Raw genomic sequence first — 15,136 nt, forward strand, 5'->3', positions numbered from 1 at the left:
CAGAAAAGAACTTGCTGATTTTGAGGAAGTGAGAAAAGAACAAGGGGAGCAGTGGTGAGAAATCAAAAAATAATCAGCCTTTCAGACAAGGAAACGATTTCAAATTTTACCTAATTACCGTGGGAAGGCAGTGGATAGGTTTAAGCATGGAAGTGGCCTCATCTGATTTTTGTTTTTGAAAAAGTCACTCTGAAAAACTCTGTGCCAGCCCCAAAGATGTAGCAAAGTCTTTGAAATAGGAATTCCAACCCCACGTCCTCTCCAAACAGCCCCTGGCAGTGAAAAGGCAGGCTGGCGAAGCAGCAGACATGGAGGGGAGGGAGGGATGCTGGAGAAGATTGCAGCTGGACCTTCCCTCCTGTGTCTGTGTTAACTAGTGCACCTGAGCCCATCATTTCCTGGGGGGAAGGAAGTGGGTTTCCACTGGGAGTGCTCAGACACGGTTATCAGGACAAACTCCAGCCTTTGGACCCAGCATCCCAAGTACAGTACCAGGTCAGGCAGCTAAACCTGGGGGAGTAAAGACGAGCCCCTCGTTTTCTATTCCCTCTGAGCCTGCTCTGGCCCTGCAGGGCACTAACAAAGCAGCCATTCCAGAGGGTCTTTTGCCTTCCCAACTCAGGTTGGCCAAGTCGAGTGGATTATTCCTCCTGATAAGCCAAGGAATCAGAGGATACCTGTGAGACACAGGCCCTTACACCAAAGCCACCCTGTGTATGTTGGAGACTCATCTTCTCAGTCCAAAATAGCTGCTCCAGTTCCAGCCATCATGACTACATTCCAGCCAGCAGGAAAGGTTAGGGAAAAGAAAGGGGACAAGAAAGGAGGAGAAGGAAGAGAAGGGAAAAGTAACAGCAGCAATGGGCATGTGCCAGCTGCCTTTTAAGGACAGGTGCTAGAAGATGTTCTTGCTATTTGCTCTTATCATATTTGGTAAAATGTAGTCACGGGCACACTTTGCTACAAGGAAAGATGAGAAATGCAGCCTTTAATGTTGATGGCCATTCCACATCAAAAAGTACAGTTTTACCACAATGAGATATCACCTCACACCTGTCAGAATGGCTATCATCAAAAAGAACACAAACAACAAATGTTGGTGAGGATGTGGAGAAAAGGGAACCATCCTATGCTGTTTGTGGGAATGTAAATTGGTACAGCCACTGCAGAAAACAGTATGGAGGTTTCTCAAAAAACTAAAAATAGGACTACAATATGATCCAGCAATTCCACTTCTGGGGATATATCTGAAAAAAATCAAAAACACTAATTTGAAAAGATACATGCACCCCAGTGTTCATAGCAGCATTATTTACAAGTTCCAAGATATGGAAGGCCCTAAGTGTCCATCAACAGATGAATGGATAAAGAAGATGTGGTGTATACATATACGATGGAATATTACTCAGCCATGAAAAAGAATGAAATTTTGCCATTTGGAGCCATATGAATGGACTTGGAAGGCATTATGCTAAGTGAAGTAAGTCAGACAGAGAAAGACAAATACTGTATGATCTCACTTATATGTGGAATCTAAAAAATGCAACAAACAAGTGAATACAACAAAAAAGAAGCAGACCCAACAGATACAGAGAATAAACTAGTGGTTACCAGTGGGGTGGACGGACAGGCAATATAGGGGTGGGGGAGTGGGAGGTACAAATTATTGGATGTAAGGTAGACTCAAGGATGTATTGTACAACATGGGGTATAGCCAATATTTTATAATAACTGTACATGGAAAGTAACCTTTAAAAATTGTATAAAAAATTGAAATAAAAAAATCCAAAAAATTTAAAATAAAAAAATCATGAAAGCACAGTTCTAATTCTAGAGAAGGGGCCGGCCTGCAGGCTCTGTCCCAGGAAGGTACCACCATTGTCCCGTTTTACTGATAAAGAGGAAACTTTGAGGCTGTGAATTTAACCAATGTGCCCGAGGTAACGTGATCAGTAAGTGGTAGAGCGGGACTGGACCCCAAATCTGTGGGAGCCTCCCACATGGCTACAGCCTTACCGGGCAGGCTATTAAACTGCTCCAGCCTGGTATCTTCATCTGTAAGAGGGAGATAAGAACTTCCTATGCCTGGGAAGTTTTGGAGGATTAAATGAGATAACACTTAGCATGTCCCCCGGGCCCGGCTCTTTCATGGACGCCCCTCCCCTTCCCCAACATGCATGGGACCTTTCATCTGCATCACTGCTGGCCTGCAAAAGCTCTGCCGGGAAACCATTATCCACCTGGCTCTGCCCATACATTATATATTTAAGAGAAAAACGTTCTTACGTTATGTACTTCGACATCAGTCCACGTTTACGGGGCACCATCACAGGAAGTTTAGAGCAAAGGTGTTTGGCGGCTGTTTTACTTTGGAGGACCATGTTTTACTTCAATTAATGTAATGCAGTGGCCCTCTCAGGAATTTCCTGTTCTGATCCCAACTCCCTCCTCAGCCACAAAGAGTGGAAGAGGAGAGACATCTCCTTGACGTGGAAGGACAAGAGAATTTTCCACCACAAAAAAGCTGGCAGTTCAGAGAAATCACCACGCGCTGGGCACCTACCATATACCAGATGCTTTCACCACCAAAAACGGGAGAACTCACAGACCTCCAAGAAGATTTTTATGCTTTTTAGGTATATAGACCCCTTCAAGACACATTACCTTAAGAATTCAAGAAACCCCAGGTTAAAAATTAAACAGAGTTCCTTGTTTAGGAGGAGCAGAGTTTAGAACATCAGAGTTGAAACAGACCTTGGAAGAGTTTATAACTCATCCATCTTCCCTTTCACTGTCTGAGACCAGAGCCTCCTACATGCCCCAAAAGTAAGAGGAAATGGGGAGTGGTGATGAGAAGGTTGGGGGCAGGCTTTATGAAGCCACTTTTCACCCTTAAAATCTGGGGGGAGGGATAAATTCGGAGTTTGGGATTAAAATATACACACTACTAGAAATAAAATAGATAACCAACAGGGACCTACTGTATAGCACAGGGGACTATACTCAATATCTTGTAATAACCTATAATGGAAAAGAATCTAAAAAAGAATATGTATCTATAAATATATACATATATAAACAATCACTTTGCTGTATGGTTGATACTAACACGACATTGAAAATCAACTATATTTCAACAAAAATTTATTTTTTAACCCATTGTTTACTTTGTTTATTTATTTATTTATTCATTTATGGCTGTGTTGGGTCTTCGTTTCTGTGCGAGGGCTTTCTCTAGTTGCGGCAAGCGGGGGCCCCTCTTCATCGCGGTGCGCGGGCCTCTCACTATCACGGCCTCTCTTGTTGCGGAGCACAGGCTCCAGACGCGCAGGCTCAGTAATTGTGGCTCACGGGCCTAGTTGCTCTGTGGTATGTGGGATCTTCCCAGACCAGGGCTCGAACCCGTGTCCCCTGAATTGGCAGGCAGACTCTCAACCACTGCGCCACCAGGGAAGCCCTCAACAAAAATTTTTTAAAAATCGAAAGTAAACATTTCACCATGGATGAGCAATAAGCATTTTAATTGGTAGATAGATAGAAAGATAGATGGATAGAAAGAAAGAGGGAATTCCCTGGCGGTCCAGTGGTTAGGGCTCCACGCTTCCACTGCAGGGGGTGCGGGTTTGATCCCTGGTCAGGGAGCTAAGATCCCGCATACAACGCTGCACAGCCAACAAAAAAAAAAAAAAAAAAAAAAGAAATATAGATAGATAAAAATAAAAAGAAATTAGGACAGAGGGTACAGAGATGTCAGCAGTACTCATTCATACGTGTCATTGCAGACATGGGCCTCAAGTTCACAAGTGTGGCTGTAAAAATGTGAGCCCTTAATTTAGTTATTTTTATTTGCAAAGCCCACAGTCCTCATTTTTGTCCTCCTGGGTAGAGCACCGTTCCATCAAATCAAATGGCAGCCAAGCAAAAGCTGTTTCGAGCAAGCAGGCTGGTTTCGAGGAAACAGAGGGCCTCAGGATCCCTGCATCCTGCGGGGATGGAAGCAGATGTCTCTAGCTAAAGAGGCAGCGTGGGAGAAGTAAGAACTATTTCTGAGAGTTCAGTATCTTTCTTCTCTTCAATAACTCCTCTGTTCCGAAATTAGAGGTTTTAATTGTGATACTTCTAGGGCGGTCTGCCCTTCCCTCCGAAGGGGATCGTGAGCCCAGCGGCTGCTCCTGAGAGCTCAGGCCATGCCTGTGGCCCCTCCTCATGGTCACCTGGCCCAGAAGGGTTGTTGGACATCACCGGGTCCTGTGAGCTCTGGCCACACATGAGGATCCCCTGGAGAGCTTTGGGAAACACACAGTGCCTGGCTCTGGACCAACCGAGGCAGGATGAGGGAAGGGGAAGAGAGCAGAACCTGCAATTTTCCAAAAGCTTCCCATTCCCACCTCCTCCCAGGCCCCTGGAAACAGCCCTCCTACTTCCTGTCTCAATGAATTTGAAGACTGTAGTTATCTCCTATAAGTGGACTCAGACAGTATTTTTCTTTCGGTGACTGGCTTATTTCACTGAGCATAATTACCTCACGGTCTGTTCATGTTGTAACATGTGTCAGAATGTCCTTCTTTTTTCAGGCTGAATAACATTTCATCGTAGGTATTCACCACAGTTTGTTTATCTCTTCACCCATCATGGGCACTTGGGTTACTTCCTCCACCCATCCTTTCATTCCACAAATACTTACCGAGGGCCTACTGCTAGCTTCACAACAGACACAGGGCTAAAAAGATAAATACACACCATTTCTATCTTCAAGACACTCATGTCAAGGTCTAGAGCAGACAAAGAACAAAACTCATTACAACTAAAGCACTGGTGGCTTGCCCAAGGCACTAAAATTTGCAAACCCAATAAAGGGTAGAACATTTTCTCATTTTCTACTACGGAGGATAGAAACAGATTTAAAAAAGAAAAACAAAAACTTGATTAAATGTGAATCAGTATCCTCATTTTGAGAATGATTTTTCTTTGTTTTCTCCCCCAATTGTTGTGACACACGCAAAATTGATACATGTTTATAACCTCTGTGGGTTTCTCTTTGACCACCTGCTGGCTTTGCTTTCTTTGGTGGGTTCCAGAGTGATTAGTGACTTGTACCCAACAAAAAGGAGATGCTTTATAGAGCGCCTGTACTCAGCGAAATATAAAGCAGTCTTTGAACAAAGTTTTTATACAGAGCTTGGAATAGTTTGGGTGATGTTTATTTTACATTAAGTGGGAAAAGTAGGCCTAAACTTAGAGAAATAGAAAAAGAATGGCATCAAACTGATCACTGGAGTTGTCTCTGGGAAGAGAAATAAAGGGGAATTTCCGCTTTCATCCTGTATTTTTCTGTTGGCTTACAACAGAAATGGATTCTTGTATTATGCAAGTAACCTAAAAAAGAAGAGGTTACATTTTTTTAACTGAAGAGCTGGTACGATTACAATCAATTTTTAAAAAGTGGAAAAAAACCCACAGTAATCAAACCATGTCTTAAAAATAGTAATATCTGGTTGCTAGGAGTATAAGGGTTGCTTTGTGACCTTTTCTTCCCCATATTTTGAATGTTTCTATAATAAGCATATATTACAATGGGGGGCATGGCAAAACTTTCATTTTCTTTTCAAGTTGCTTGAGCTGTTAGACCAAGCATTTGAGACTCTTGGAAGGTCTTAGAACATGGGAACAGCTCAGGTCCAAACCCCCGTGGTCGCCACCTACCATTTCTGTGCCGTCTCCCACATCTCTGGCCCAAAAGATGACATTTCTCATTCCTCATCTAGTTCAGTTCAACACCAGGCGAGACTTAGTGTTGGTGACCCAGACCCATTTCTCAAGACCTAATGACATGAAATATGGGGTGAGGTGAGGGCTAGGGCCATGCACCTCTTCCAGGGCATCTTTCTTTCCACTTTAAAGACTTCCTTGCATCCTTAAGCAAAATCGGATTGTCAGATCACACTCTCACTTACCCCAGATTGCACCCAGAATCAAACTTTGTGAATAATGTCAAGGAGACGGGTCATTGAGAAGCTCAGACAAAGCAAGGACAGGTCGCAGGGTCCATTCTGTCCTCCTTCCTGGCCCAGAATGATAGATGAAGTTACCAAATGAGGTTTTGCAAGGTTCCTCACACAGCCAGAAGCACTGAAGTGATGAGGTATCTCCATTTTATTCTCCGGAGAACTCTACAGCTTCCATGATTTTTCAGAGACTCACACCTCACAGATACTGCATTTATTTTCTATCAGTGATCCTTTAACCAAGGACATCCTGCTGAGGGCATTCAAGAGATAAAAGTCTCTTCATTCTAACGAATATCACTAGTGTATCTGCCCAGAGGGCCAGTTGTCAAGGAGATCCCAGCAGCTCACTGGCCTTCCTTTAATTCCCTCAGGGGCATTCCTCTTCCTAAATAAGTAAATTTAGCTACTTTAGCTCCTTCCTCCCTGGGTCCCAGAGAGCACCAGGTTGTATGTGTGTGGAGACGGTGGTGATGAAAAAAGAGAAACTCAGCCCTTGACACGTGGGAGCTGGCCTGGCAATGGTAGGAAGGCCTTGGTGTTCTCCTGTGGACCACAACTCCAGGACAGTGACATCAGGTAAGGCCACTGTGTGACCATGACAGCACGCCATGTGAACAGACAAAAGCAATGTCCAAACCGCACACACACAAATAAAGTGACCCAATATCCATTCATTGTAGCTCATATGAGTGACTGCTGCTTCTTTACCAGTTACAGCTTCAGCTTTGCTTCATTCTTCCAGCCTGATAGATAAGATTTATTAAGATTCCCTATCACAGAATTACCCCCAGGCAAAGCCAGCCTCCTCGAACCTTTGCCAAATCTCATAAAATAAGCCTGAGTCTTACAAGTCCTTTCTATCATCCTCAGACAGAGCCCTCCCCTGCCCCTGTGGGTCCCTACGGTGAGCGCTCAGTCTTCTTGCAAAGAGCGATACACTCACCTTGTTCAACCACAGTGTAGTGGGTGGTCTTGGGGCTTGGGGGAGGTATTGACGGTAACCCGCAGTCTGAATGGGACATTAAAGAATCGAAAGGCCTGTAAAAATCATCACACCTTCATCAGTGTTTATGCCTGACAAGCTCCGGGAGCAGCTTCTGAAAGGCATGATTTGTTAATAAGCGACTTTCCATGTTGAGCTGGACTCTCAATCTGATAGCTGTTTTCTGTTGGCCTCCTTAACTAGTGACCTGAGGGTCAATGCATGCAGGCTGGGTACAGATGTCAGGATTCAAGGTCACTGGGATGTCCTGCCCCTCCCTTCCACTCAGCTCCTTCCAGCAGATGCCATTACCCATCCCCGAGAGTATTCCCTCTTGTTCACTTCTCACCCTTTCTCCCTACCTCTGACCCACCTAGGTAGGTTGTCTCCCGTGCCCAGAAGTCATGCTAGAAGGAGGAAGGAGGGGGCACGAACACCACAGAGCACTCACCATGTGCCAGGCGCTGAGCTCGGTGCTCACCTGTATGCATCCGATTTAACTCTCACACCAGCCCCACGGGGGGCAGGGGTACAATCCCCTGCTACTGTGGCTCAGAGCTTAGTAACTTGCCCAAAGCCAGTCAGCAAGTGGCACAGCTGCCTTATGTCCAAACCCTGCTCTTCCTGCTAAACAATCCTGCGTCCCACAGGAAATGTTAAGTCATGTCCCTACCTATCCCCGGAACGAAGTGGGTCCTAACAGAAAGGAGGACCCAAGACCCCAGAGGGGTTGTCGTTTCCCTGTAGGTCACATGAGAATTTCAAGACCAGAATAGGAACAGAAAGTAAGTGGAGTAAGAGGGGATGGGGCAGAAAGTGTTAAAGTCTTATGCTAAAGCGAAGAAAACAAACAAACAAACAAAAAAGATATATTTGGTGGTTAAATCCATTTTGTATGTTGTCAGCCTCCTTGAGGCTTTATAACTCTGTAATGTCACCTCTCTCTAAACCTACATCCTTCCCATAAGTGACAATTATATTTCAAAGTCCCCATCAATGCAGCAACATCACCTTCATAATGTGTTGCTCCCCGGGGAAAGTGCTCACATCCCAAATCCTCTTCCCTAAAAGCACTTGAATCTCAAGGGGTAATTACACTCAGTCTGTGAATTGTCCTGCTGTTATGTCCTGCAGGGCAGCTTGTCTTGGACCAAAGAAAACGTGCAGGTTAACTCAGCTATGAAGTCTCAAATTTGAGGCTACTGGAAGCCTGCATTGAAGGTGAAGACTGCCACCTAGTGGAAGAAGAGAGTAATGGTCAGCGTTCACTGAGGCAATTCGGACTTCCCTAAGTAGGGTCTTAAAATCAGACTCTTCCGGCTGAAGGAAAGCTCAGAAATCATTAATTCATCAATCTGGCAAATATTTATTGAGCATATACTATGTTGCAGGCGCATTTATGAGTAAGTAAGATACACCACTGAACAAAATACACAAGAGTCTCTGTCCTGTGAGAATTCCATTCTACCAGAGCAAAACTGACAATAAACCAATTTTCAGCAAGACTGACAATAAAGATAATGAATGTTATAGAGTATACTAGAAATTTATAAATTCTATGAAGAAAAGGAAAAATAGAATGGGATAAGGGTGTCAGAGGTTATGGGGGAGGAGGTGTCTGGTTTTGGCATTAAACAAGGAGGATAGTAGATGACCTTTCAGCAAAGAATTGAAGGAAGCAAAGAACTTAGCCATACAGACATCCAAGCGAACAGCGTTCTGGGCAGAAGGAACAACCTTCCCAACAGCCCGAGTGCTTGGTGTGTTCAAGAAACAGTAGAGAAGCCAGTGTGGCTAGAGCAGAGTGAGCAAGGTGGGCAGTAGATAGAAATGAGGTCAGAAAGGTGATGTTGCCCCACTGAGCAGAGTTTCATAAGCTTCTACTCACTGAGGAGCCATAGAGGATACTGAGCACAAAAGGTACATGATATCACTTAAGTTTCAAAAGATTTCTCTGACTGCTTTGTTGAATATAGTCTGAAAGAGGGAACAGGCACAACTATAAAAGATAAATATGATTACATTAAAATCTTCTTTAAGACAAAGGACCCAATAAATAAAGTCAAGAGTCAAACCACAGATTGGGAGAACATATTTGCAATCCACATAACTGACAAAAAATTAGAATCCTGAACGTATAAAGAAGAAAAACAATTCAATACAAAAAAAGGCAAAAGACAAAAATAGGCATTTTGCAGAAGAAACCAGAATACCAATAAATGCATTTAAAAAATGATCAATTATGTTAGTAATCAGGGAAACAAAAATTAGAGCCACAAAGAGATGAGCAAAATTGTTTGACAATTCCAAGTGCTGGTGAGGATGTACAGTAACAAGTAAATTCACACTGCTTTTGTGAAAGGAAATTGATACCACAAATTTGGAGACCTGTTTGGCCATATGTAATGTGACAGACACTGTTGCTTCCCAACCCAAATAGATATTCCTCACCCTTCTTCCCTACTGGCAAAGCATGTCTCCTATCATAGTGATTCCAAATATCAAATACTCACTTTGAAAGCCTCCTCTACAGTTTGGGCAGCCATGTGAGCCAATTCTGGCTAATGAGATTCATGGGGAAGCACAGAGGCAGTTGAGGAAGGGCTTCTGGGAAAGATGCTATTTCCTGATAAAGAGACTTGCAAGGAGGGCACTCTTGCCCATCCTCCTGCTCTCTGTTCCTGGGTATCACTCTCTAAGGACATAATGCCTGGAACTGCAGATGCCATCTTGTGACAAGAAGCCCAAGGATGAAAGTCACCCTAGGGAGATGGAGGAGTGAAAGGTCCTGGGCCATCAGTGAGCTGCTGAACCTACCCAAGGACCACCCCATTTCTGATAGCTTATTATGTGTATATATAAAAAATCTCTTGCTTTAAACCTCTTACAGTTGAGTATTCTTTTACTTGCAGCCAAAGGCATCTTAATTGGTACACCCATTGTTATGGGCTAAATTGTGTCCCCTAAAAGATGTTGAAGTCCTAACTCCCAGTCCCTCAGAATGTGGCCTTATTTGGAAATAAGATCTTTGCAGAAGATCAAATTAAGGTGAGAGTAAGGGTGACCCTTAATCCAATATGACCAGGGTCCTTAGAAAAGGAGGAAACTTGGACCCAGAGACAGACACACACAGAAGGAAGAACACGTGAAGACACAGAGAGAACATCATCTGCTAGGCAAGGAATGCCCAAGGCTTCTAGAAATGAAAGAGTCAGGTAACAGAGTCTTCCTCACAGCCCTCAGAAAAAGCCAACACTTCTGACACCTTGATTTCAGACTTCTGGCCTCCAGAACCGTGAGACAATAAATTCCCACTGTTTAAGCCACCCAGTTTGTGGTACTTTGTTGTGGCAGCTCTAGCAAATTAATACACCCAGTAAAGGTGAAAATGACATACTCTATGAATTAGAATTATGAATTCTGCCTCTAGGTAAACATCTTAGAAAAAAATCACAAGCACAAATAGACATGTATGTTTTAGCATTGTTTATGTCAGCAAAAACTGAGAATAAGGGAATCTATTAATAAGTAGGATACGGTCATTCAGCAGGGTACTATACAGCAGTTAAAATTAATGAACTAGTGCTCATATAGCAGCATGAATAAATCTCTAAAATAATGTAATCAAAATCACCAAAACATATTGGTAAGTGGAAAAAGCAAAGTTTATTCTACAGGGCAAAAACACAAAATAAATACAAATTAAAATTAAAATTCAGTAGCATCTTCCCTTATCAGATTGGCAAAAATCAGAAAGTTTGAAAACATCCTGTGTAGTGAATGTATGAGGAAATAAACTCTCATTGCCTCATGAAGAGAATTGCCTCATAAAGAGAAATCTGGCTACGTTTTCAAAATGTAAAATGGCATACTTTTTGACTTAGTGATTTTGCTTCTAGGATTCTATCTTACTTCTCCAAGTATTTTATTGCAGCATGGTTTGAAATATATTGCAAAAGTTTTAAAACAACCTAAACGTCCATCAGTACAAGTCTAGAATATGGTAAATCTATACAGTGGAATATTATTAGAATGAGACAGAACTACACTGATAATCAAGATAAACTGCTAAGTGAAAAAAAAGTGAGACAGAGAAGAGAGGATGTGTATAGAAAAAAAGAATATATGAATATACGCTTATACAGTCAGAGAACATTTCTAGAAAGATACAAGTGAAACAAAGTATTTGCCTCTGAGAAAGAAGAAAAGAAAATTGAGGGGAGATGTATTCTGATTTTTATCTATAGCATGTTATTTCTTTTAAAACTAGGGAATAAAAGATCTGACAGAAATGTGACAAAAGTTTTTTTGTCTGTTAATTCTGCACAATGTGTAAATGGCTAGTTGTAACATTGTTCCATGAATATTTCAGTGCATTTAACATTTTCATAATTTAACACGTTTAATTTTTTCAAAGAAAAGAATGGAGAGGAGATATGAACTGGGGAGTAAGGAATATTGAAGAAGGAGAAAGTGGTCCCTTGAATAGGAAGAATGAAGAAAACTAGACCTGTCAAATACAAAAAGTACAATTTTTAGCTGTAAAGGGATATGTTCATAACCTTGGTTTCCAAAGTACCTTTTAAAATTTTTACCAAGAAGTATTAAAACATGAAATCAGATCCCCAAAATGCGATTAATTGTCTTTCATCTAAGTCTCACATATTCTTTTGTAGTTTTAAATCTCTCCCAGTTTCAACTGTATGTCTTCCGTCTTTCTTTACTCTTAAAGAATCCCCAAGGAGATTTCATTACTGCTCTAGACAACTTAATTCATAAACAGATGTTTACTCCTAGAAACCAAGATAATGCAGGAAGCAATTTTATTATGAATTTCACAATATTTACACCATGAGGTACCAAAACCAGAAATGACTTTATAACATTGGCTTATTAGTCATAATAAGAGAAAACAAACCTTTGAATTATATCAAGACAAATATGGACCATGGCCAAGTAACTGTGTTGGGGGAATTGTTAATATCTCTTCAAATCAAGCTTTACTAATTGCTTCAAAACATCCAAAGACTAAAGATATAGGCAGCTTTCTGCTATGTGGATATGTCATGTTTGATACAGCAGGTAAGAAGTGGAGAACTAAATTTAGCAATTCTTGAAATGCCTCATTGTAGAAGAAATTTGAATTATGTCTATAAAACTAATAAGCTGAAGCCATTCATTTAAGCAGGTATATAGCTTTCTCTTGTGAAGCTCCTTATTTTTTTTTTTTAAATGTGGTATGCCCCACTATTTAGAATTCCACTTGGGGGGGGTAAGTGATTTTGTATTCTTCGCTATATTTTAAAAGTATTTTTCCAAGTATTCTAAAATGGGCATGTTTTACTTTTATAATTAGAAAAAAATGTCATTGGAAGAAAAAAGAATGTCATTCTCATGCTCAATTTATTCTTCAAGTTTCTGACCTCAGTTTTCACTTTCTTTTTTGTCTTTAATAACAAGATTCTCATCATCCCCCCACTTCCAGAGCAGGTATTTACTAGTGATATTTTTTTGAAAAAGATGAGTCCCTATTCCCCACTCATATCAACTATGAAAACTCGTGAATATAATCAATCCTTCCCTTCCAAGCCCTTAGTCTTTGAAACACACACACACACACACACACACACACACACACAAACACACAGGAAAACAATTCTTGGTTCATCTCTCATTCAGTTTCCTGTTTTGTTCTCACCATCTTGCATCTGTTCTTTCCACCACAGCTCATTTAAAGAAAATTTTGTCCTGGTTGTTTTCTAACCTGATCTAGGTCTAAGTCAAGAAATAGATGTTTAACGGCAAGAAAAAATGCACGACCACTTCTAAATTCATTTATTGCGAAAAATCTCTTAACTGACCAGTATTTAACTGAACCACTTTCTGTTCTCTCTGTACAAGTTGCCTATCTTCTACACAATTAATAGGCTATTTCTAGTATCCCCAAGAACTTTCATTTTCACTCACTTGGTTGTTTATTTACCTATTCTTGAATATGTTTATGCTTGTTTTTGCTTTAATTATATGCTTTCATTAAATTGTTCATAAATAAATTGGATAAGTGGAAAAAGAAAAAAACATGTTTTCTATGAAAACTAAGTTGAATTTTTTGGTAAAAATGACCAAGGTGAGTCACTTTTAAAATGTTGCTGAATTTTATATTGGTAGGACAATTGTCAAAGACCTTAGGAAACTGTAGAAATCTAGAAGCATTCTTTTTTATATATATATAAATTTATTTATTTTATTTTTGGCTGTGTTGGGTCTTCATTGTCACATGCAAGCTTTCTCTAGTTGGTCCTTCTCTAGTTGCTGCAAGCGGGGGCTACTCTTCGTTGTGGTGCGCGGGCTTCTTATCACGGTGGCTTCCCTTGTTGAGGAGCAAGGGCTCTAGGCGCACGGGCTTCAGTAGCTGTGGCACGCGGGCTTAGTAGTTGTGGCTCGTGGGCTCTAGAGCGCAGGCTCAGTAGTTGTGGTACACGGGCTTAGTTGCTCTCCAGCATGTGGGATCTTCCCGGACCAGGGCTCGAACCCATGTCTGCTGCCCTGGTAGGCAGATTCCTAACCACTGCAATACCAGGGAAGCCCAGGAAGCATTCTTTACTTAGACAACTTCTCAGTGGACTTTAAAGAAGCTGGTTCTCAAGCCCCAATTTCTTCCATCTTGAATCTCTCCTTATCCATCCAACCAGCACACTATTTCTGCTCTCCTTTCCAGCAAGACCCCTGGCGAGAGCTGTCTATGTACAGTCTCCAATTCCTCTCTTCCCATCTTTTTCTTGAATCCATTCCAGGCAGGCTTTCACCATGACCACTCTTCTAAAACTGATCTTGTCAAAGTCATCAATCCATTGGTCAATTTTCAGTTTTCATCTTACTTAACCAGTCAGAATCACTTGAATAAGACAATTAACACTTCCTCCTTATGAAACATCTGCTTGAATTTCTATGCACAGTTGACTTCCACATTTATATCTCCAGCCCAGACCTCTCCCTAGTACCCTAGACTCATAGAAACCAGCTTCCTATTCAATATCTGCACTTGAATGACAATGGACATTGCAAAACTAATATGTACAAAGCCAAACCGGTGGTTCCTTTCCCAACTTGCTTCATCCCTGTCTTTCCCTTTCTGACAAATGGAAATTCATTTTTCTGGTAACTCAGCCCACAAATCTTGGAGTTTTTGTTGTTTCTTCTTTTTCTCTAACATCCCATACACTAGTCCATAGGAAATCACATGAAATCTACTTTCAAAATGTATCCAGAGTATTTCTCCTTCTCATCACCATCCATCACTATCCAAGTCGCAATCACCTCTCACCTGAACTGCTACAAGAACTCGAAATGGCCTCCATGCTTCTATCCTTGCCCCACTACCATCTATTTTCAACCCCGCAGCCAGAAGGATCCCTTAAATAAGGTGTCAGACAGTGGTACATGCTCTACACATCACTATTCATCACTAGTGGATATATACTATATCCTAAGGACAAAAAGAACCATAAAGACATTTAGACATTGTGTTAGTAATAATAATAATAATAATACATACCTATAATTATTTGTATATATGAAAGCGAATACATAATTATATTAATGTTATTAGGAACCAAGCTTTTTAGTGTCAGAGAAAAGAGATACAAACGTAAAATTTAGGAATTCCCTGATGCGTCTCAGGGCTCATCCCCTGGGATCGCGGGTGTTTGGAGGCGGAACTGATCTCAGGCACACAGATGAAAATCGCGGCTCCCCTGCCCGCCTGCACTGCCTTTGGCAGCCTGAGAAGCAACTTTTTACTTCCCAGCTTATTCTGCTTTATGTACAACTTCGAAAAATGAGTCTTCCGGGTGAAACCAAGCCCTGAGAACGGAAGTCAAGAAAGCGGTTCACTATGGGGAGAGATTAGAAGCTAGGTGGGAGAGGGCCCAAGGAACCTTCCGGAAAGGTTCCGTAGACTGATGTGGGTGGTGTTTCTAGGGTCTGAACGGATTCATTAAGCAGAAGTGCTTTACCGTGTGTTTTATCTTTAAAAAAATTTTAAGTTGTTACAGCTTTGTTTTGCTTTGTTATTGGATTCTGTGGTCACATTCATTTCAGGGCCACAAAAAGAATCGGGATGCTGTTTTATAGTAATGAATGAAAC

The 15,136-nt window shown here is 41.5% G+C and overlaps 1 protein-coding gene across 3 annotated transcripts in view; it reads right to left on the reverse strand.

The window, feature by feature from the left end:
• Positions 1–15,136, reverse strand: part of CD38 (CD38 molecule) — a 37,503-nt gene that overhangs the window by 21,275 nt on the left and 1,092 nt on the right. The window lies entirely within an intron of this gene.

Source organism: Balaenoptera ricei, chromosome 5 (genome assembly GCF_028023285.1).
Source record: "Balaenoptera ricei isolate mBalRic1 chromosome 5, mBalRic1.hap2, whole genome shotgun sequence".
In the NCBI taxonomy this organism is placed as follows: domain Eukaryota; kingdom Metazoa; phylum Chordata; class Mammalia; order Artiodactyla; family Balaenopteridae; genus Balaenoptera; species Balaenoptera ricei.